Consider the following 23,961-nt stretch of genomic DNA (forward strand, 5'->3'; position numbering starts at 1 on the left):
TCGCTTCCTTGGCAACTTCCAAGGACCTGGGAGGGGCACTAACACTAGATTCATAAAGTTGAAAAATTTGGCAAAATTTGCAAAAGTAAAATATTTTATCAACAACCTGTTAAAAGCACTTCCTGGGGCCATTCTATCTTTTCCTCTGACATACTTCACCTCTTATCTGGTGGTATTAGTGTGGCACCCAAAACACTCATAATGAAGAGAAATGTGGGTTGATAAGTTTGTTTTTTAACAAAGCTAATAAATGCTATTCACGATTTCTTTAAATTCACATAGTGCTCCAGTATATTAATACTCTGTTAGCTTCGAAAAATCAACTACATTTACAATATTATTACTGGTCACCAAAATGAAGGGATTTAGTGGGCTGCATTAGGTAGTGGTAGTGACTTTGTGGAAACAGTGTCAGACTTTATTTTGGGGGCTCCAAAATTACTGCAGATGGTGACTGCAGCCATGAAATTAAAAGATGCTTACTCCTTGGAAGGAAAGTTATGACCAACCTAGACAGCATATTAAAAAGCAGAGACATTACTTTTCTGACAAAGGTCTGTCTAGTCAAGGCTATGGTTTTTTCCAGTGGTCATGTATGGATGTATGCGTTGGAGTTTGAAGAAAGCTGAGCACCAAAGAATTGATGCTTTTGAACTGTGGTGTTGAAGAAGACTCTTGAGAGTCCATTGGACTGCAAGGAGATCCAACCAGTACATCCTAAAGGAGATTAGCCCTGGGTGTTCATTGGAAGGACTGATGTTGAAGCTGAAACTTCAATACTTTGGCCACCTGATGTGAAGAGCTGACTCATTTGAAAAGACCCTGATGCTGGGAAAGATTGAGAGCAGGAGGAGAAGGGGACAACAGAGGATGAGATGGTTGGATGGCATCACCAACTCAATGGACATGGGTTTGGGTGGACTCTGGGAGTTGGTGATGGACAGGGAGGCCTGGCGTGCTGTAATTCATGGGGTCGCAAAGAGTCGGACATGACTGAGCAACTGAACTGAACTGAAGTGACTTTGGTGGGAAATCGTGCTATTCCAAGCCATCCTGGCATATACTTTGCCAACTCTTCTGGTGTCAAGATACAAATCTGCAAGGCCTGAGGTCATAAAAGGACTGGCATTCAAAGAACAAGAGTCATGGAGAGGAATCGCAGTTTGAAACGTATAGAGTCATAGCTAATTTTTCAGAAATTCTTCCAAACATAAGTCAGGTAAAATTGTTACCAGAGAATTTTGTTCTCATGGGTGCCAAGTGAATATAATGTTTCTACCTGCCAAGAAAAGATTCAACCAAACAGCATAAACAATGTAAGCAACCACCATACTTTATGTTTTCCCGTTTCATGAGAATGGAGGGAAATAGATTTGTGAGAATTTCCGTCTCTGCAGGAGACAGACTCACAGCACGACTATAAATGGTTACTGAGTTGGCATGTGAAGTTGCATGTTTCATGTCTCAATGTTTCAGATATTATTTTGTATATCTAACACCTCTTCTTTTGCTAACTCTGGAAATTTTAGACAAAATAGCATGTAGATTATATCCAAAGCAGTAAGTCCTGAAGTGGAAGAGATAAACCTTTCAGAGAAATAATGGATTCTTGGATCATTCAATAATCCAGTTAATGAACGTATTCCCAAATACACTGGGAAAATATTTAGACTTAAATGATTTAACATCCTGATACCCCCAATGATTTAACATCAATAACTGACATTAACAAAGATAGTAAAATCCACCTGACACTGTTACCAAAGCATTGCTGACATGCTGACCACTGTATTTACTAGTGCTAAGCTGCTTCAGTCACGTCTAACTCTTTGTGACCCCCCGGACTGTAGCCCGGTGGGTTCCTCTGTCCATGGGGTTCTCCAAACAAGAATACTGGAGTGGGTTGCCATGCCCTTCTCCCGATTCAGGCATTGAACCAGCGTCTCATGCCTCCTGCACTGGCAGGCAGGTTATTTACCACTAGTGCCACTCAGAAGACCCAACCAATGTATGCTGTCAGTTTAAGAAATATTTAAGATTAGTTTGCCAAGAAAATGTGAAATATAAATTTCCTGAAATTTTACAGCTCTTATATGAAAGAACCTTGATAGGGATTTCCCAAATTTGACAACAATTCTAAAAAGGAATGATGTTACAAACAAGTTGTAAAGTTCAAGTAAATTTCTTAAAACTACCACTAATAATGAAAATGTCCAATCATGTTATTTTCTCTACAGATAATGATATAATAAAACTATTATGTACAACTGAAACTCATATAATGTGTAAAATTATACCTCAATAAAAATGTTCTAGATGCTTATTTCTAGAGTACACGGACAACAAATATAGGAAAAAAATATAGCAAGTAGTTAATGTCTGTTGTACCTTTAAAAGTTTTAATTTCTTTGTGATTTATTTTTAACTCTAAAGAAATGTTTTCTTTTCTTCCTAATTATGTACTTGTAATTGCATATCCTGTTTTATTCAATTGGAGATAATATGTTTCAGGCATCAAAAAAAACCTCCTTTTTGAGTTCCTGTGTTTCAGTAGCCTTTTCTGTTGCTAAAGAGGATGACTATGTAATTATTTTCCCAACAAAGATACTTGAGAATGGAAATTTTACATAAACAATGCAAAAGACCTCCCCAAAGACAGAAGTGGGTCATACTACTTAAATAAATATCCACAGGAAAAATTTCTGATGGATTGCGTAGATATGGTAACACTGGTCTATTCTGAGAAACTGGTATGAGTCATTGTTATTTATCCATCAAAGCTATAACTCATTATGTTTTTCTTCTTTCCTTGACTTCCAGGAAACTCAGAGGTAAGTTTTATGCTCAATAGCCAAAGAGTTCCTTAGTTCATTATTTTCTGGATGATTCTGTAGCCTATTTACCCCTAAATACCTTATAATATAACTTTCTCCCTCTCTTTTTCAGCTTTTATTAAATGGCTATATGGTTTTTAAAAGTATTTTCTATTGAATACTGCCTTTAAGTACTTTTTTGGAAATTAGCATTATATAAAGACAACAGCTAAAAAAGAAAAGCCTTTAGAATTCTTATTATAATAATAATTGCCATTTATTAAACAGTGACTCTGGCCCAGTTCTGTTATATAAATTATTTTTAATATATATATATATTTAAATATAATATTTAATATATTTTATTTTGTCCCAATAATTTCTAGATCGCATTATCTTTTACTGCATTCACCAAACATGGGATAAATCTTAATAATGACCACTTTCTTAGGAATTGAATGTCACCCTTACAATTATTACACAACTTCTTTATTTAGTAGAATGGAGGGAATTTCACATGCACACACCTACAGGTGTGCATGTGTGCAGCCTTGTTAAGTATTTTAAAGGTACCAATTCCTCTGTGAAGTTGCACCTTGCAGTTCTGACAATGTGATATTATTGCAGCAGTTTAATTCAACTATCTGCTTGGCACTTTGATGAAATCAGGGAAACTCATTGATGGGAAAAAAAAAAAAAGATTACATTCCTAACTGGCTCTTGTGTGAGGCACCTATTAAATTGATGTAACTGTATGCTGTGAAGAATATTGGAGAGTCTTGGCAGCAAAGCCAGCCTAGGAGACTTGGTTGAATTCCTGAACTAGAAAGCCATCTGCCTTCCAGTTTTACTCTTTAGTAACAGTAGGTATTGCCTTCAGTGAAACAGATCAACTTCCTTGACTGTGCCCATTGTCTTTTCCAGAGAAAGATTTTAATATAGGCACGGAAGGGATCTCAGCGAGGGAAGCCAAACTATAAAAGGAAACTCTAAACACTATTTCTCCAGTTACACGTCTGGAGGGTAACTGTAGTCCATGATGACCAAATGTGTGTGTATTGGAATGAAGAGTGGAAGCCAAAGCAAGTCTTTTGTCAGAATGCTGATCATGCTAACCATTCCCTTCTTAGTGATTAACAAGTCCTTTCATTGATGGAAAACAAGACACTAGGATTCCAGAACATTCTAAGAACCTTCATAGTATATGCTGTGACTACCCAGGGGACACAGTGAAAGAGAAAACATAATCTTACTTGATGGGACCTTCTCAGTTACATGGTCTCTGCTTTCTCTTCCCTTCACATGATCAGAACAATATGACATATTGAGGGATATCTCTTGAGACCAGGAAACTTGTTCTTTCTCATTATTTCAATTCCAGGTGAGAAAAATAGACCAGAGATATGAGGACAAAAATGCATGGGGTGAAAACATTAAGAGAGTATTAATATTGCTTTTACTCTTTTGGTAGATTTTGTCCATTAGCACTGACTATAATAGTGTCTCTGTGAATATTTTCATATTTTAGTCATTTAAAAAGTTATCTTCTCCAGACTTTAACTTGAAGATAGTAAACTGATGTCAAGATGACAAAGTATCTCTGCCCAAAAAAGATGGGGAAAAAAAAATAGTTACAGAAAACTAAGCCTAGTAAAATTGTACCAGCACAATGATTAGAAGGCAAGAAAAGAACTTAATAGAAGTTTCAAAATGTTGCTATGTCTTGATCTGGGGCAGTCTAAGCAGCTCTGAATTCTGCTCAGTTTGTGTTAGTAAGTGTGATGGGGATTAGATAAGAAAACAGTACTTCCCCTTCCCCAAATATCACTAATCATTTCACTCAGGAGACTAATAGAAAACACAGCATGAGATTAGGGATTCTGGAAGAGGGAGGAGGTGGATATTTCCACTTGCCCTCTCCTGAGTCCCTGCAAAGGACAAGGAAAACCACTGTACATTACCATTTTGATGATTCCCTAACAGATATCAAACTTTTAGGGGAAATCTAAACATGCCCACAAAATACTCAGAGCTAACTAACCACAATTTAATCAAACAGAAGTTGTAAGATGAAATACATAAGCCAGAATTGGAGAGCAAATTGGAAACAGGCATTGCTGACAGAGATCCTTCCCTCCTATCTCCTCAAACCCACCCCCCAGACTTTTAATTCAATTGGCAAAACACATGTAATGCATGTATTTCTCTCCTCTATTGTTGGCAAATAGAAATGACTGTATTGAGAGAACAACTGGCCAGGGTGAATGGGTCAACTTCTTTGAGTTGAGTTAGGGAAATTATCTGAAGTCAGGAGCTATTCCCAAACTGGACATGGATGCCTCCCAGGCACTGTGAAATGAGTACAGGTCCGGGACATGTAACAAAGCTTGGATGCAATCAAATGCAGAGACCACAGATTCCTGTTGAACCCATCTGGGGCTCTGCAGCCTTCTCTACCCCCAGTCCATGTGCTACAGAAATTCAATTATCGACATGGATCTCAAAGGGAAGACAGTTTTCAGATAAGGGATGAATCAAGTAGAACTTACTCTGCAGTTTTAGTACAAATAAAGGGTAATTGTCACATCACCAAGTTAGGTAAGAAGAAGATGAAGAAAAAAAGGCAGCATTTAGGCAGCATTACTGCAGCAAAAACATAAAGGAAATACAAGGACCATGGAATGTAATGACTAGAAGTGAATTTGCCTTGAAAGAAAACAGAACCCAAGAATTTAGAAAAACTCAAAAACCTTACTGGTCCACAAACAGTCCCTAATAAGACACCAACTCTTAAAATACTAGGTTTGTACCTTAAGAGAGAATGCTGAAATACAGTTTGAAATCAGAATTGTTATTAGGGGTAAAAAATTAAATCTATATTAAAGGATAAAAGTAAACTACTTCAAAAAAAATTTTTTTTTGTAAGTGACAGATGTAGAAGCAAAATTAATTGAGCTTTGCTAGATAATCAGGTAATTTATACCAAATAAACTTATTTATATGTAGTCTAGGAACAATACTTTGGCAACCTAATGCGAAGAACTGACTCCTTGGAAAAGACCTTGAGGCTGGGAAAGATTGAAGGCAAAGAAGAAGGGGATGACAAAGGATAAGATTTGATGGACATGAGCTTGAGTAAGCTCCAGGAGTTAATGGACACGGAAGCATGTGTGTAGCAGTCCATGCAGTCACAAAGAGTCAGACACGACTGAGTGACTGAACTTAGGATTAATAGCCTGTTTCTCACTACATCTTTGAAAAAATAGAGTCACCATAGCTAACTAATATTTTTCAGTTTAAAAAATCAGTTTCTTGTAGACAGCATTCATCCAGTCTGTGTCTTTTGGTTGGAGCATTTAATCCATTTACATTTAAAGTAATTATTGATATACATGTTCCTTTTGCCATTTTTTAAATTGTTTGGGGTTTGTTTTTGTAGATCATTTTCTTCTCTTTTATTTCCTGACTATATAAGGTCCCTTGAATTGTTGTAAACATTTGTTGTAAAGCTGGTTTTGTGGTGCTGAATTCTCTTAACTTTTGCTTGTCTGAAAAGCTTTTGATTTCTTCATCAATTTTGAATGAGATCCTTGCTGGGTACAGTCATCTTGGTAGATTTTTCCCTTTCAGTACTTTAAATATATCCTGGCATTCCCTTCTTCCCTGCAGAGTTTCTGCTGAAAGATCAGTTGTTAAATGTATGGGGTTTCCCTTGTATGTTACTTGTTGTTTTTCCTTTGCTGCTTTCAGTATTCTTTCTTTGTGCTTAGTCTTTGTTAGTTTGGTTAGTATGTGTCTTGGAATGTTTCTCCTTGGGTTTGTCCTGTATGGGACTCTTTGTGCCTCTTGGGCTTGATTGATATTTCCGTTTCCATGTTGGGGAAATTTTCAACTATAATCTCTTCAAAAATTTTCTCATCCCTTTCTTTTTCTCTTCTTCCTCTGGGACCTCTATAATTTGAATGTTGGTGTGTTTAAGAGGTCTCTGTGGAGAAGGAAATGGCAACCCACTCCAGTGTTCTTGTCTGGAGAATCCCAGGGATGGGGGAGCCTGGTGGGCTGCCATCTATGGGGTCGCACAGAGTTGGACATGACTGAACTGACTTAGCAGCAGCAGCAGCAGAGGTCTCTGAGACTATCCTGTTTTTAAAATTCTTTTTACTTTATTTTGCTCTTCAGCAGTTATTTCCACCATTTTATTTTCCAGCTCACTGATCTACTTCAGATATTTTGCTATTGAGTCCATTTGGAATATTTTTAACTTCAGTAATTGTGTTGTTTGTTTGTATGTTTGTTCTTTTATTTTTCCACATCTTTGTTAATTGACTCTTGCATTTTCTCCATTCTATTTTCAAGGTTTTGGTCAACTTTACTATCATTATTCTGAATGCTTTTCAGGTAGTTTGCCTATTTCCTCTTCATTTATTTGGACTTCTGTGTTTCTAGTTTGTTTGTACATTTGCATAGTATATCCCTGCCTTTCATTATTTGTTTTTAAACTTATTGTATTTGAGGTCTCCTTTTTCCAGGCTTCATGGTTGAATTATTTCTTCTTTTTGATTTCTGCCCTCCTAAGGTTGGTCCAGTGGTTTGTGTAAGCTGCATAAATAAATGGTAAGATTTGTGCTGAGCTTTTTTTTCCTTTAATGGACATGGCTGAGTGAGGTGATAATCCTGTCTGCTGATGATTTTTGTTTGCATTTTTGTGCTGTTTGTGGTTTGGATGAGGTGTTCCACAGAGAATTCTACTAGTAGTTGGGTGATGCTGGGTCTTGTATTCAAGTGTTCCCTTTGTGGGAGTTCTCACTATTTGCTACTCCCTAGAGATAGGAGTTCTCTGGTAGTCTATCTAAAGACACATATAAACTCAAAGTGAGAGGATGGAAAAATATATTCCATGCAAATAGAAATCAAAAGAAAGCAGGGATAGTGATCATCATATCAGACAAAACAGACCTTAAAATAAAGAATATTATAAGAGATAAGAAAGGACACTATATAATGATCAGGGGATCAATCCAAGAGAAAGACATAACAATTGTAAATATCTATGCACCCAACATAGGAACACCCCAATACATAAGACAAACACTAACAGACATAAAAGGAGAAATTGATAGTAACAAATAGTAGGAGACCTTAATACCCCACTTACACCAATGGATAGATCATTAAAACAGAAAATTAATAAGGAAACACAAGTCTTAAATGATACATTAGATGAAATGGATCTCATTGATCCCTTCAGGACATTCCATCCAAATGCAGAAGAATACATCTTCTTCAAAGTGCACACGGAAAATTCTCTATGATAGACCACATCTTGGGTCACAAATGAAACCTCAGTAAATTTAAGAAAACTGAAATCATATCAAGCATCTTTTCTGCCCACAACACTACGAGACTAGGCATCAATTACAAGAAAAAAATGAAAAAACACAAACATATGGAGATTAAACCATACATTTCTAAATAATGAACAGGTTACTGAAGTCAAAAGGGAAATAAAAAAATTCCTAGAAACAAATGACAATGAAAACACAACTCAAAACTTTGGGGTGTAGCAAAAGCAGTCCTAAGTGGGAATTTTATAGGAGTACAATCCTACCTGAAGAAACAAGAAAAACTTCATATAGACAACCTAACTTTACATCTAAAACACCTGGAAAAAGAAAAACTAAAAAATCCCAAAATTAGCAGAAGAAGGAAATCATAAAGATCAGAGAGGAAATAAAAAGAGAAATGAAAGAAACAACTAATAAAATAAGTATTAATAATTAGTTATTAAAAATAATTTAAAACTAATGAAACTAAAAGCTGGTTCTTTGAGAATATAACAAAACTGACAAACTTTTAGGCAACTCATCAAGAAAAAAAGAAAGAAGAATCAAATTAACAAAATTAGAAATGAAAAAGGAGTGGTTACAACAGACAATGCAGAAATGCAAAAAATTATAAGAGACTATTATGAATAACTATATGGTAATAAAATGGATAACCTGGAAGAAATGGACAGGTTCTTAGAAAACGTCAGTCTTCCAAGACTGAACCAGGAAGAAATAGAAATTATGAACAACCCAATTACAAGCACTGAAATTGAAGCTGTGATAAAAAAATCTCCCAAAAAACAAAAGCCACGACCAGATAGCTTCACAGGAGAATTCTTCAAACATTTAGAAAAGAGCTAATGTCTATCCTTCTAAAACTCTTTCAAAAAATTGCAGAGGAAGAAACACTTAGAAACTCATTTTACAAGGCCACCATCACCCTGATATCGAAACCAGAAAAAGACAACACACACAAAAAAGAAAACTACAGGCCAATATCAATGATGAACATAGATGCAAAAATCCTCAACCAAAATTTTAGCAAACAGAATTCAGCAACACATCAAAAAGCTCATAAACCATGATCAAGTTGATTTTATTCCAGGGATGCAAGGGTTCTTCAATATACACAAATCAATCAATGTGATATACAATATTAATAAATTAAGAGATAAAAACCATATATAATATCAGTAGATGCAGAAAAAGCCTTTGACAAAATTCAGTACCCATTTATGATTAAAACTTTTCAAAAAATGGGCATAGAAGGAAGCTGTCTCAACATACTAAAGGCCATATATGATAAGCCCACAGCAAACATTATTCTCAATGGTGAGAAACTGAAAGCATTCCCCCTAAGATCAGAAACAAGACAAGGGTGTCCACTCTCACCACTACTATCAAATATAATTTTGGAAGCCCAAGCTATAGCAATCAGAGAAGAAAAAGAAATGAAAGGAATTCAGATGGAAAAATAAGAATTAAAGCTCTCACTGTTTGCAGATGACATGATACTTTACATGGAAAACCCTAAAGTTACTATCAGAAAATTACTAGAGCTAATCAGTGAATTTAGCAAAGTTGTAGGATACAAAATCAATACACAGAAATCACTTGCATTTCTATACACTAACAATGAAAAATCAGAAAGAGAAATTAAGGAATCAATTCCATTCACTCTTGCACAAAAAGAATTAAATATCTAGGAATAAACCTATCTAAGGAGACAAAAGAACTGTATACAGAAAATTATAAGGCGCCAATGAAAGAAATCAAAGACAACATAAACAGATGGAGAGATATTCCATCTTCCTGGGTAGGAAGAATCAATATCGTGAAAATAACTATATTACCAAATGCAAGCTACATATTCAGCGTAATCCCTATCAAATTACCAATGACATTTTTCACAGAACTAGAACAAAAAATTTCACAATTCATATGGAAACACAAAAGATCCTGAATATCCAAAGCAGTCTTGAGAAAGAAGAATGGAGCTGAAGCAATCAACCTTCCTGGCTTCAGATTATACTGCAAAGCTACAGTAATCAAGACAGTATGGTACTGGCACAAAAACAGAAATATAGACCAATGGAACAAGATAAGAAGCCCAGAAATAAACCCATGTACCTATGGGTACCTTTATTTTTGACAAAGGAGGCAAGAATATGCAATGGGACAAAGATAACCTCTTCAATAAGTGGTGGGGAAACTGGACAGCTACATGCAAAATGATGAAATTAGAACACTTCCAAACACCATACACAAAGATAAACTCAAAATGGATTAAAGACCTAAATGTAATACCAGAAACTATAAAATTCTTAGAAGAAAATATAGGCAGAACACTTGATGACATAAAACAAAGCAAGATCCTCTATGACCTATCTCCTAGAGTCATGGAAATAAAAACAAAAATAAGCTTTTGAGGTCCTTTAATGGACCAGAACCTGGTGGTCTGGAGTCAATGATAAGAAAGTAAAAGAGAGACAGAAAGAGGCTGATATTCTTTGGTTTATGCAGAAAACCAAAAAAGCCCTTGACAAGGGCTTGTGTTGCTCACGAAGGCACCGGGCGCCCTCTCGAGGGGGTGAAGGCACAATGCACCCTCTTGAGAGGGTCTTAGAAGCCCGGGCAAGAGAGTGAGCACGATGGGTTTCTACGCTCCAGAGAATTAGCCAGAGAGAGAGAGAGAGAGAGAGAGAGAGAGAGACACGGGGACCCAAGCTCTGATGGAACAAAAGTGTTCATTCAACACAGTGTGGGTATATATACTGTCTTAAAAGGTAGCTTTGTTCAGCAAAGATAAAGATCAAAAGTCCAGACTTACAAATTATCAAGGAAACATAAGGCAATCCATATCAAAGATAGAGGGTTGTCGTAAATAGTTACTTATCAACATACGGAAAAACTAACGAAGGAAATGCATGCATTCCTCAGCCCCTGGAGCAGTTTGCCACTCCTCTTAATTCCTGAATATTCAGGAATTAATAAGGAACAGAGAATTCATGACAGATCCAAAACAGCACACAGGAAGCCTCCTGTTAAATGCTTCCTGACAGTAAGCAAGTGGGATCTAATTAAACTTAAAAGCTTTTTCACAGCAAAGAAAACTATAAGCAAGGTGAAAGGAAAACCCTGAGAGTGGGAGAAAATAATAGCAAATGAAACAACTGACAAAGGGTTGATTTCCAAAATATACAAGCAGTTCATACAACTCAATACCAGAAAAATAAACAACCCAATCAAAAACTGAGAAAAAGATCTAAACAGACATTTCTCTGAAGAAGACATACAGATGGCTAACAAACACATGAAAAGATATTCAATATCACTATTAGAGAAATTCAAATCAAAACTAAAAGGAAATATCACCTCACACAGGTCAGAATCACTTCAGTTCAGTTCAGTCGCTCAGTTGTGTCTGACTCTTTGTGACCCCATGAATCGCAGCACGCCAGACCTCCCTGTCCATCACCAACTCCCGGGGTTCACTCAGACTCACGTCCATTGAGTCAGTGATGCCATCCAGCCATCTCATCCTCTGTCTTCCCCTTCTCCTCCTGCCCCCAATCCCTCCCAGCATCAGAGTCTTTTCCAATGAGTCAACTCTTCGCATGAGGTGGCCAAAGTACTGGAGTTTCAGCTTTAGCATCATTCCTTTCAAAGTAATCCCAGGGCTGATCTCTTTCAGAATGGACTGGTTAGATCTCCTTGCAGTCCAAGGGACTCTCAAGAGTCTTCTCCAACACCACAGTTCAAAAGCATCAATTCTTCAACACTCAGCCTTCTTTACAGTCCAACTCTCACATCTATACATGACCACAGGAAAAAGCATAGCCTTGATGAGACGGACCTTTGTTGGCAATGTCTCTGCTTTTGAATATGCTATCTAGGTTGGTCATAACTTTCCTTCCAAGGAGTAAGCATCTTTCCATCATCAAAACATCTATAAACAATAAATAAACCTGGAGATGGTGTGGAGAATAGGGAACCCTCTTGCATTGTTGGTGGGAATGTAAATTGATACAGCCACCATGGAAGATGGTATGGAGATTCCTTGAAAAACTAGGAATAAAACCACCATATGCCCCCGCAATCCCACCCGTAGGCATATACCCTGAGGAAACCAAAACTGAAAAAAGACACATGTATCCCATTGTTTATTGCAGCACTATTTACAATAGCTAGGACCTGGAAGCAACCTAGATCTCCATTGACAGATGAATGGATGAAGAAGTTGTGGTACATATACACAATGGAATATTACTCAGTCATGAAAAGGAATGCATTTGAATCAATTCTAATGAGGTGGATGAACCTAGAGCCAGTTATACAGAGTAAAGCAAGTCAGAAAGAGGAGAAATATCATATATGAACACATATGTACAGAATCTAGAAAGATGGTACCAAAGAATTTATTTGCATTGCAGCAGTGGAGAAATAGACATAGAAAACAGACCTATGGACATGGGGAAAGGGGAGGAGAGGATGAGATAAGATATGGAAACTTACATTACCATATGCAAAATAGAGAGCCAACAGGAATTTGCTATATGTCTCAGAGAATTCAAACAGGAGCTCTGTATTACCCTAGAAGGGTGGAATCGGGAGGGAGATGGGAAAGAGGTTCAAGAGGGAGGGGACATTATGTGTACCTATGGCTTATTTATATTGAGGTTTGACAGAAAACAACAAAATTCTGTGAAGCAATTATCCTTCAATTAAAAAATAATTTAAAAAAGTAAAAAATCAGTTTCAATTATATAAAAATTATTCTTCTTACTTTGTCTTGTCTCACAAAGGGCAATTTACAACTAAAACAAGTTCATAAATGTTGATTTTGTGAATATACAACTGACATATAAATGCTTTCCAATAATTTCTGCTTATTATTCCTTTTAGATACAATAATAATACATGGTAACATGAGCAGAAGGAAGTTAGAATCATAGAGTCTGGTTCAGAGTTGTCATTAATAGATTGCCATCTTGAGAAAGGCTCCTAGGTTTTCACTTTTGTCTTACAAAATTACAGACATTTGACCTGTAAGCTGTCTTAAAGAAAATAATAAAAATTCCATCTCTTTTCTTAGTTCTTCTAACACTTACATGTGTGCTGAGTTGCTTCAGTTGTGTAAGACTCTTTGCAACCCCGTGAACTCTAGCCTGCCAGGCTCTTCTGTCCATGGGATTTTTCTGGGCAAGAATACTGGAGTAGGTTGCCATTTCCTTCTCCAGGAGATCTTCCAGACCCAGGAGTAGAACCCAAGTCTCTCAGTCTTAGATATGCTGGGGGCGGGGGGAAGTTAATGGTCCAAAATGCCCTAAGGAAGGTTTTCATTAGTGGGAATCACCCTGGTTTTAGAGTCACAGAGCCAGTAATTTAGTCCCAGTTCTACCCCACACTCATCTTATGATGTTGACAATGTTGTCACTTCTCTGGGTTTCTAAGACTTACTAGATAAAAGAAGGCAGTAAAATAAAGGCTTTCTTTTTTTTCCCTCTTGCTCCTCCTCCTCTTCTTCTTATTTAACCTTTTAACCTTTAACAGACATTGAGGTTCTTGAAAATGCACACATGTACAATGCTTTGCACATACTTTCAGTGGGTCTCTTTAGGGAAAAGCCCAGTTAGTCAGTTCACTCACTCAGTAGTGTGCGACTCTGTGACCCTATGAATGGAGCACAGCAGGTTTCCCTGTCCATCACCAACTCTCAGAGCTTGCTCAAACTCATGTCCATCCAGTTGGTGATACCATCCAATCATCTCAAGCTCTCTCATACCCTTATCCTCCTACCTTCAATCTTTCCCAGCATCAGGGTCTTTTCCAATGAGTCAGTTCTTTACATCAGGTGGCCAAAGTATTGGAGTTTCAGCTTCTTGAATACTCACCTTCCAGTGAATACTCAGGGCTGATTTCTTTTAGGGTGGGCTGGATGGATCTCCTTGCAGTCCAAGGGACTCTCAAGAGTCTTCTCCAACACCACAGTTCAAAAGCATCGATTCTTTGGCTCTCAGCTTTCTTTATAGTCCAACTCTCACATCCATACATGACTACTGGAAAAACTATAGCTTTGACTAGATGGACCTTTCTTAGCAAAGTAATGTCTCTGCTTTTTAATATGCTGTCTAGGTTGGTCATAGCTTTTCTTCCGAGAAGCAAGCATCTTTTAATGTCATGGCTGCAGTCACCATCTGCAGTGATTTTGGAGCCCAAAAAAGTAAAGTCTTTCACTGTTTCCTCATCTATTTGCCATGAAGTGATGGAACCAGATGCCATGATCTTAGTTTTCTGAATGATGAGTTTTAAGCCAACTTTTTCACTCTCTTTCACCTCCATCAAGAGCTCCTTATTGCAAAATTTGGACTTAAATTGAGAAAGTAGGGAAAACCACTAGACCATCCAGATATGACCTAAATCAAATCTTGCAACTATACAGTAGAAGTGACAAATATATTCAAGGGTTTAGATTTGATAAACAGACTGCCTGAAGAACTATGGATGGAGGTTGGTGACATTGTACAGGAGGCAGTGATCAAGACCATCCTCAAGAAAAAGAAATGAAAAAGGCAAAATAGTTGTTTGAGGAGGCTTTACAAATAGCTTAGAAAAGGAGGGAAGCTAAAGGCAAAGGAGAAAAGGAAAGATATACCCATTTGAATGCAGAGTTTCAAAGAATAGCAAGGAGAAATAAGAAAGCCTTCCTCAGTGATCAGTGCAAAGAAATAGAGGAAAACAATAGAATGGGAAAGACTAGAGATCTCTTCAAGAAAATTAGAGCTACCAAGGGAACATTTCATGCAAAGATGGGCACAATAAAGGACAGAAATTGTATGGACCTAACAGAAGCAGAAGATATTAAGAATACGTGGCAAGAATACACAGAACTATACCAAAAAGATCTTCATGACCCAGATGGCCACAATGGTGTGATCACTCACCTAGAGCCAGACATCCTGGAATGTGAAGTAAAGTGGGCCATAGAAGCATCACTGCAAACAAAGCTAGTGGAGGTGATGGAATTCCAGTTGAGCTATTTCAAATCCTAAAAGATGATGCTGTGAAAGTGCTGTACTCAATATGCCAGCAAATCTGATAAACTCAGCAGTGGCTACAGGACTGGAAAAGGTCAGTTTTCATTCCAATCCCAAAGAAATGCAATGCCAAAGAATGTTCAAACTACCACACAATTGCACTCATCTCACACACTAGCAAAGAAATGCTCAAAATTCTCCAAGCCAGGTTTCAACTGTATGTGAACTGTGAGCTTCCAGATGTTCAAGCTGGATTTAGAAAAGGCAGCAGAACCAGAGATCAAATTGCCAACTTCTGTTTGATCATCAAAAAAGCAAGAGAGTTCCAGAAAAACATCTACTTCTGCATTATTGACTATGCCAAGGTCTTTGACTGTGTGGATCACATCCCACTGTGGAAAATTCTTAAAGAGATTGGAATACCAGACCACCTGACCTGCCTCCTGAGAAATCTGTATGCAGGCCAAGAAGCAACAGAACTGGACATGGAACAACAGACTGGTTCCAAATTGGGAAAGGGAAAAGCACATCAACACCAAATTAACAATTCCATGAACTGGATAATTTAAGGTCATTGTCAGATATTTAACATATTATTCTAAAGTAACTAGAAGTATTTCAATTTGTGCTATCAGAAAATGTTTCCACAATGTTAATAATTTACCTTTTCCTATGCCTATTTCCTTGAATGTATATTTTTTTCATAAAGCTGGTCAGATGTATATCATTTTGACAAATATTCTGTGCTAAGTATATCTTTCTAAAGATTTGAGTATATGAAATGAGAGGCAGTACAGTTCAGTGAATAAAAATTGTTTACTTATGAATCCATAGACCTGAGTTCTGCTTTGCGATTTCAAGAGTTCTCTGTAACTTTGAGTAAGTAACTTTATAGTTCTTTTCACAATAATATGATGAAACTCGCCTCCATTATTTCTAAGCTGATTTCCTCCCCTGAATTTTTATAAGGAGTTAATAACCCAGGACTCATAAGACCCTTGGTTTTCATTTATGTGCATATGATACCGTTTGGAATTTTATCAAGTAGTTTACAGTGAACCCAATTTGTGTGAATTCCCAGGTTTGTTTAGCTGAGTGAGCTGCTCTTCTGGATCACCAACAGCAACCCCTCAACCAGGTTCAACCTAGGCCAGAATGACTTGCCCGGGCATGTAGCCCCAAGTTAGGCTTTTGGCCCTATCTCCTGACAACTATGGTTGCCTCAGCCTTTCCAAAGATGAAGGTAAGCACTGCACACAGCTTCCATTACAATGCCACTGGTGCTGTGGGGAGTCTGGCTCTACTTACAATTTCCAAATGTGAATGAACCATCCTGCTGTGGTGAAAGGGGCTTGGCTTTTTCCGTGACATCCAGCTGGGGCTACATAAAGCAGTTCCTTGCAAATATGGAGACTAGTGACCTGGGACAAATGGTGAACAGCAAGCAACAGGGGACCAGAAGGAAGAAGATAAACTTCTTGTCCTTCCTCGCCTTAGTCAGCTTCTCAGGCAATATTCAAAGTGACAGAAATCAGTTTTCTTTTCTTGTTAAGTAGCCTCAGTTGCCACGTTTTATCCATACTCCCTTCTCTGTGCTCATGGCCCTTTTCTCTTCCCTCTGGCTGTCCTGGAGCTGCAACATCCAGTACAGTATAGAAAGTAAACTTTACTTCAGGGTTTGTATTCTAATTGACGAGAGGCTCATAGAGATGGTAATGTCTAAGATCTTCCTAGGTATTTGCTTCTAGTCTACAGGGACACCTGAGAAAAATGATAGCGAGCAGAGCAAGCAGAGAAAACTGAGCAACAATGCTTAATTCCAACTATGAACCTGATTTCCCAGGTAGTGCTAGTGGTATAGAACTGGCCTGCCAATTCCGGGGATACGGGTTTGATCCCTGGCTGGGAAGATCCCCGGAGGAAGGCATGGCAATCCACTCCAGCATTCTTGCCTGGAGAATTCCGTGGACAGAGGAGCCTGACAGGGTATGGTCCGTGGGTAGCAAAGATTCGAACAGTAATCAAGGAATCTCCAAGTTGTTTCCAAAATCTGTGACTCCAAAAGGTTACACTTTTATTATATTCTACATTAACCTTACCCTGATATTATTACTCTTTCTAGATTTTATTATTTGTTATTTATTTAGAGGAGGGGTATTTTACAAGGAGAGTAGAGAAAATGAAAAAGAAATAGGCAAAAAAGGAAGTCATTTGAGAAATGGAAAAACAACTACAATTATTAAACGAGAGGAAGATATTAATCCCACATACCTTTAGCCCTAATTTCTTTGGAAGCCCAAGTTAAACACGTCATGCATCTACTAAAAATTTGATTTGAGATTATCTTTTAAAAACAGGACCATTCTAAAGCCCATTAATCTTTACTCAGTCGTGTAATAAACGATAGTATTGATCTGTGATGGACATGGAACGTGCTATCCATATCTCCCTTCAGAGAAGGACTTCTTGCCACTGTGAATGGGAGTCTCACTAGCAGAAACCCTTCAGCTACAAGCTAGCTTGGAAGCTGCCTCAGCGGCAGAAAGCAGACTTCAAGATCATGCCCTTCCTGAGTCATCACACTCTAGTGACTGACAGCGAGAGTTATACATATGCCTGGCCATCTTGTTCCAGTGAGAAACATGATGGATTGTTTGATTTCCAGAGCTTCCTGTGGGGTCAACTGAGGCATTAATAAAATGTTTAAGAATTTGAAAACTCAGATGCCAATCAAAACATTTTCCTCTAGAAGACTGTTACTATGCCTCACCCTTTTATTTGATGGTTTGTGTGAAGGTAAGTGGTGGAGCGATCAATGTGAAAGTATTTAAATATTTTAGTAACTGATAAAGATATCCTAGGTCATCCTGCCTGAATATCAATACTTCTTTAAGTAAAAGTGGGACCATTGCTACAAGAAGTTGCTAGTATGGAAACAGATTTAGGGCAGGAATGCAATGCCCTCATTGATTTCAGATTTCTGCTAGAGGTAAAGCCTAGGAAAGACATAAAGTTTTCCACAATGGCAAAATTCCGTGTCCATATGATAGCCCTCTAATTGACCTAGGGCCCACAGGACTGTCTTTCTTACTGATGAAAAATACTTTTAGCTCTGTTCTGAAGAAGGCCTCTCCCAGCTGCTTCAGCAAAGTATAGGCAGGAAACTGTCTCACACAAAGTAACTAAAAGAAAGTGCTTGACTAAGCTGTGAACATTTCCACTGAGAGACTGCCTTTCAAGTGACCTGCCTTCTACTTCTCCTGGCTAACTAGAATCAGAATTAATACCAAACTACAGACAGGGAGATAGAGAGAGAGAAAGAGGACCTGTGTGAGACAAAGAAGCAGAGAGAAAGCTGGAGAAAATCTCTTTCTCTTTTGGACTGAAAGCGTTTTGATCAGAGACCACATACTTTTTGACAGAAGAAATCTGAATCCTCAATATTAGACAACTGAGAACTTTCTAAACTAGGAGCCAGTCACAGTAAAAATCACTTGAATAAGGACAGCATTCTGTAGTTAGAAAGGAGATTATTCCAAGAAATTTGAGCAAATGTGCCTCTGTAAACTAGATTTACCTTAACAAAGAGCAGAAAAAGTAAAAAATATTAAATTCATATTCTCAGTAATATTTGGGAATATATTGTGTGTATTAAATTACACAATAAGAAAAATTACTTTAGGCTTATAACTCCAAAGTCTGAATATAAAATATTTCTAGGTATGATTATATACTTATTCTCATGAGGTGAATGTGAACATTTTTCAGGTTAGTGTCACATCAAATGGTTAAACAAAATATGAAACAGCAGGAGTGGAGAGAAAACAAAAAAGTGAGAGAAAAAAAGCAAATATTTAGTGAAAATATTATCAAGTATGAATTCCTTTCTTTAATTTTTTTTCTTACATTTAAAAAGGTGCAAATTTAAACTTAGAAAAAAAAGGAAAATCATAAACTTAATCACAAAGGCGGGAATGAAAATTAAGAATGCACTCAAAATAAGAAAATTAAGTCTTGAACTTAATTAAAAAAAAATATATATATATGTATATACACACATACACTGTGGGGAGACAGGAAATTAGCCATGACGGCCTTTTTAGGTTCTCTGGCCCAATGTTTTGTAAGTAATGACTGTGTTACAACTGAGATCATTTATAGCACTGCACATGCACTTCACGAGGTACTTGCTTGGTCACGGGCTACTTTGTGCTGTAGGGGTATGTGAGCGCCACCTAAAAAAAAAAGCATTGGCATTACAGCTGCATCACAGCTGTGTGCGTTGGGTCAGCCATGAGTGGAGATGATATAGTGTGTCTAATGCTATGACTGCTGTGTCAGCCAGGAGACAGGTTGTGTTGTGTTAGGTTATGCTATGGCTGTTGCCCTGAGATGAGAAATGTGTCTGCAGTTCCTATGGCTCCTCGAGTCTTCTTCCAGCCTATTAGCTTGCACCTTGTCTACCATGGGTTCAATGAACAGTGCCCACAGTGAGATACAGTGAGACAACTGGCATCAGGAACAGGATGAAGAGCAACGCATATACATATATATATATATTCTCATAAAAATGTACAATTCAAGATTTAATTTACTTATGAGAGCATTCCTGGCTACCCCCTCCAGTATTCTTGCCTGGGAAATCCCATGGACAGAGGAGCCTGGCGATCTACACTCCATAGGGTCTCAAAGAGTCGGACATGACTGAGCAATTAACACTCTTTCACATATGGTTCTAAAGTTGACGTTGTGGTCCTAAACAGCTTAAGAACATGCTTGAAAGAAACTAATTTGATGACTCACCATAGAAAGAACAGGTATTTCTATTGTTAATCAAATGGGTTTAATCCTATAGATTCTATTCTGAGCAGATCTCTTCTAAGCCTACCCAACCATGTGCCAATATGTTCAGTAGTGAGTTACTTTGTTTGAATGTAAACTGATTTGTCTGTGAACTGCAACCATCAAATATCAATATATTTTTTTGAACATGTGCCTGGAATTCTTAACGAAGTAAAACATGATTCATGCATTTTGGTTGCATTGCTAAGGTATTTCAGGTACTGCCTTTTTCTCCCTGCATTGTAGGGAGAAAGTTTTGTAGCTCTCTGTATGACAGTAAAATACTGAAGTTAATTGTATCTAATTTGTAGCTACAGTGGAACATTTCAAATGTGAAATGGTTTAACAATACTAATGATACTACAGAAAAATCTTACTGGTCTGTACTTATGCTTGCCATTCCTTTGATGGAAATAAACATTTGTGATTTCTGTTGCAAGATGCAAATAATTGTGGGAGAGATAACAGATTATATTTAATCTTTTTAAACTACATTTTTAAAATCAGTGAATTATGTGATCAGCTCCTTTCCAAAAGCAGATTTTTGATAGAGAGTAAACATAAGTCAAGTGTAACTATCAAAATTTGTTAAAAGAAATGCTGTCTAATTAAAAAAACTTTAAAATTGTATTTTGAGTACCTTTATCAGAAATGTTGCCTTGAGAAAAATTATAATTTATCATTTACTAAACATTTGCAGTTTTTAAAGATAAAACATCTTTCTATTTAAATCCATTTTACTTGTGAAATGTTTTAAACACACTTAAAAATTAAAGATTTATGTCAGATTTAAAAAATCCCCATGTTTTGACATATTTGTTTCAGATCTTTTAATTTTAAAACTAATTATATAGTTTTAACAATATTTGCACCTTTAATGATTTAATTCCCTATTTCCCTTTCAAGAGTTAACAACTGTACTTAAGGTGTTTAGGTTCTTCTTCTACCCATGATTTTACACATTCACTACACCTCTGTGTTTCTATCAATTTATAGTATTGATTTGGATGTTTGCAGTGTTTACCATCACTAGGCAAATTATGCTTACCATAACAAAACATAAAAGCAAGGCAGCCCGCTTTCTCTCCATTTCTCTCTGTTGCTTAGTCGCTAAGTCATGCTCAACTCTGAAACTCCATAGATTGTAGCCCTTCAAGCTCCTCTGTCCATGGGATTTCCCAGGCAAGGATACTGGAATGGGTTGCCATTTCCTTCTCCAGGGGATCTTCCCCACCCAGAGATTGAACCCATGTCTCCGGCACTGGCAAGTAGATTCTTTACCAGAGAGCCACCAGGGAAAGCCCCTCTCTCTTTAACTGACTCACCTTGCTATACATTTGAATCATTATAAATCAACTATACTTCAATATACATTTTAAAAATAGAAAGATTTATCTACGTATATTCATGTGGCTCTATTTATAATTAATTTTAACTACTAATTAGCTTTCCATGGCATGAGTCTACTTTAAATTTGCAATCAATCTGCTGTTTATAGGCAATAAAGTTAATTTCAATATTCTACTGTCATACAGAAAGCTTCAGTAAACTTCATTGTTTCCATTCTCTTACAAATATGTGTTATAATTCCTCTAGTCTATAGAGAAGAGTCTATCTAGAAGTGGAAATCATGGGTTGTAGAATGTTTGTGTGTGAGTGTGTGTGTGTGTATATCTTTAATGTTACTAAACATCCCCATTTTTGCTATATAAAGTAGTACCTGTTTTCATTACCACCAGAAATATATGAGGAGTACTACATCCTCAAAAAGGACTTAGAATTGCTATGTTTTAAAATGTGTGACCATACAATACAATGAAAATATGACAATTATGAGAACATCTCATTACTTTTATTTCTATGAATTTTTTACTTTGCAACTCTTACTTTGCAAATGAGGATATTTCTATGTTTGTTAGCCTTTATCTGTTCACATTCTTCGATAATTTTACCCATTAGATTGTTAGTCTTATTTAGTAATTCTTAACATTTCTTGTAGATTCTAGATTCAGCCAGGTCTTTGGTTAGTAATAATTTCTAATTTGGTGTTAGTTTTTTCACTTAACTTTTCTTTATGGTATCTTTGGTGTGTACAAGTTGTTTAATGTATTAATTTTCTTGTTATAAAATCTATAAATTTGTCTTGCACAAGAAATCCTTACAAATCCTAAGGTTCTAAATACATGGTCCTTTTTTCTAAGGGCTTTTTTTTTTACTTTGTACATTTAGATCTTGAGTCTTTTGGGGGCTTCTTTTTCTGTAGAGTGCAACAGAAATCTAGTATCTCTCCACCCCCACCCCCAGGTCCCCTGCTTGTGAATATAATCACTTTCCTCATTGACACTGAGTATTCCCTCCTTATCTTGCAACTGACATATATCCCATTTTGGTTGGGACTCTCTGTGCTCCCTTCTGCCTATTGGTTTACCTATGGTCTTTCCCAGAACTAGTAACAAACTTTTAGTTATTAAAGTTTCATAATAAAGTTCCCATTTTTTATTCTTCTTTACAATTGCCTTAGTTAGCTGTTCTTAGTCCTGTAATATGTGAATTTTAGAATTAGTTTGTCAAATTTTAGATTGAATTTAAAATTGTCAAATTTTGACCAAGAAAGTCACAACCAATAATCTTTTTTTTAATTATTCTAAAAAATACTCAAAACTAAGGTATGAAAAATCTCAAGAGGATGTAAAAATATCCTTTAACTTGAAATTTTTGTCACCTATTGGTGATTTGGATGCAGGACATTAGAATATATTTTTTTTCATTTATAGAAAAATCCCCAGGTTTGTTCTAGTGAACAAACCTTTTTGAAACTATGCAGCAGTAATAGCTTTGGTTTTAATTTTCAATTACATGTATCTACAATATTTTCCTTCTGAAAAATGTGTGCTCAATTACCAAACTATATGCTTTATAGATAAAGTAGTAAATCACTTTTCAAAGCAAAGTAATGAAACATCATATCTATTTAAAACCTAACCTAGGGCAAAACTGGAGAAGGCAATGGCACCCAACTCCAGTACTCTTGCCTGGAAAATCCCATGGACGGAGGAGCCTGGTGGGCTGTTGTCTATGAGGTCGCACAGAGTCGGACACGACTGAATGACTTCACTTTCACTTTTCACTTTCATGCATTGGAGAAGGAAATGGCAACCCACTCCAGTGTTCTTGCCTGGAGAATCCCATGGACAAACGAGTCTGGTAGGCTGCAGTCCATGGGGTCACGAAGAGTCGGACACGACTGAGCGACTTCACTTTCACTTTTCACTTTCCTGCATTGGAGAAGGAAATGGCAACCCACTCCAGTGTTCTTGCCTGGAGAATCCCATGGACAAACGAGTCTGGTAGGCTGCAGTCCATGGGGTCACGAAGAGTCGGACACGACTGAGCGACTTCACTTTCACTTTTCACTTTCCTGCATTGGAGAAGGAAATGGCAACCCACTCCAGTGTTCTTGCCTGGAGAATCCCAGGGACGGGGTAACCTGGTGGGGTGCCGTCTGTGGGGTCACACAGAGTCAGACATGACCGAAGCGACTTAGCAGCGGCAGCAGCAGGGCAAAACTGAAACACTACATACAGTGTTTTGCATAAAATTTGCATAACATTAATTTCGTATTAAATTTTGTTTGTGGAGTACTTTTTTTACCTTTGTAAACTAATATTTGTTAATTCATCCCAGAAATTATAATTTCTATAAATCAAGTCAAACATGCTTTTTGCATAACGTTTCAGATTGGCATGTCACAGCCACTTTAAGTATTTTACTTTGAAAAATGTATCAAAAGCATTGTCATCTCACACCCTATTGAGTTAATGCCTAATAGCAGTGATGAGGCATCTGATATGATCCAACAATTATTATATTTTTCTTGAAAATATGTTTTTCTTTCAGTATTTTGAACTGTTGCATGGACAGTCAGCTCACTAGGTACTGAGG

The 23,961-nt window shown here is 37.0% G+C and overlaps 1 long non-coding RNA gene across 1 annotated transcript in view; it reads left to right on the forward strand.

Moving 5' to 3' along the window:
- The first annotated feature begins 3,554 nt into the window (after positions 1-3,554).
- Positions 3,555-23,961, forward strand: part of LOC132345726 (uncharacterized) — a 95,966-nt gene continuing 75,559 nt past the window's right edge. The window contains exons 1-2 of the long non-coding RNA XR_009495225.1: positions 3,555-4,194; positions 16,259-16,420. This is a non-coding gene — a long non-coding RNA (uncharacterized lncRNA). The remainder of the gene's footprint in view (positions 4,195-16,258; positions 16,421-23,961) is intronic.

This window comes from Bos taurus, chromosome 7 (assembly GCF_002263795.3).
Source record: "Bos taurus isolate L1 Dominette 01449 registration number 42190680 breed Hereford chromosome 7, ARS-UCD2.0, whole genome shotgun sequence".
NCBI lineage: Eukaryota > Metazoa > Chordata > Mammalia > Artiodactyla > Bovidae > Bos > Bos taurus.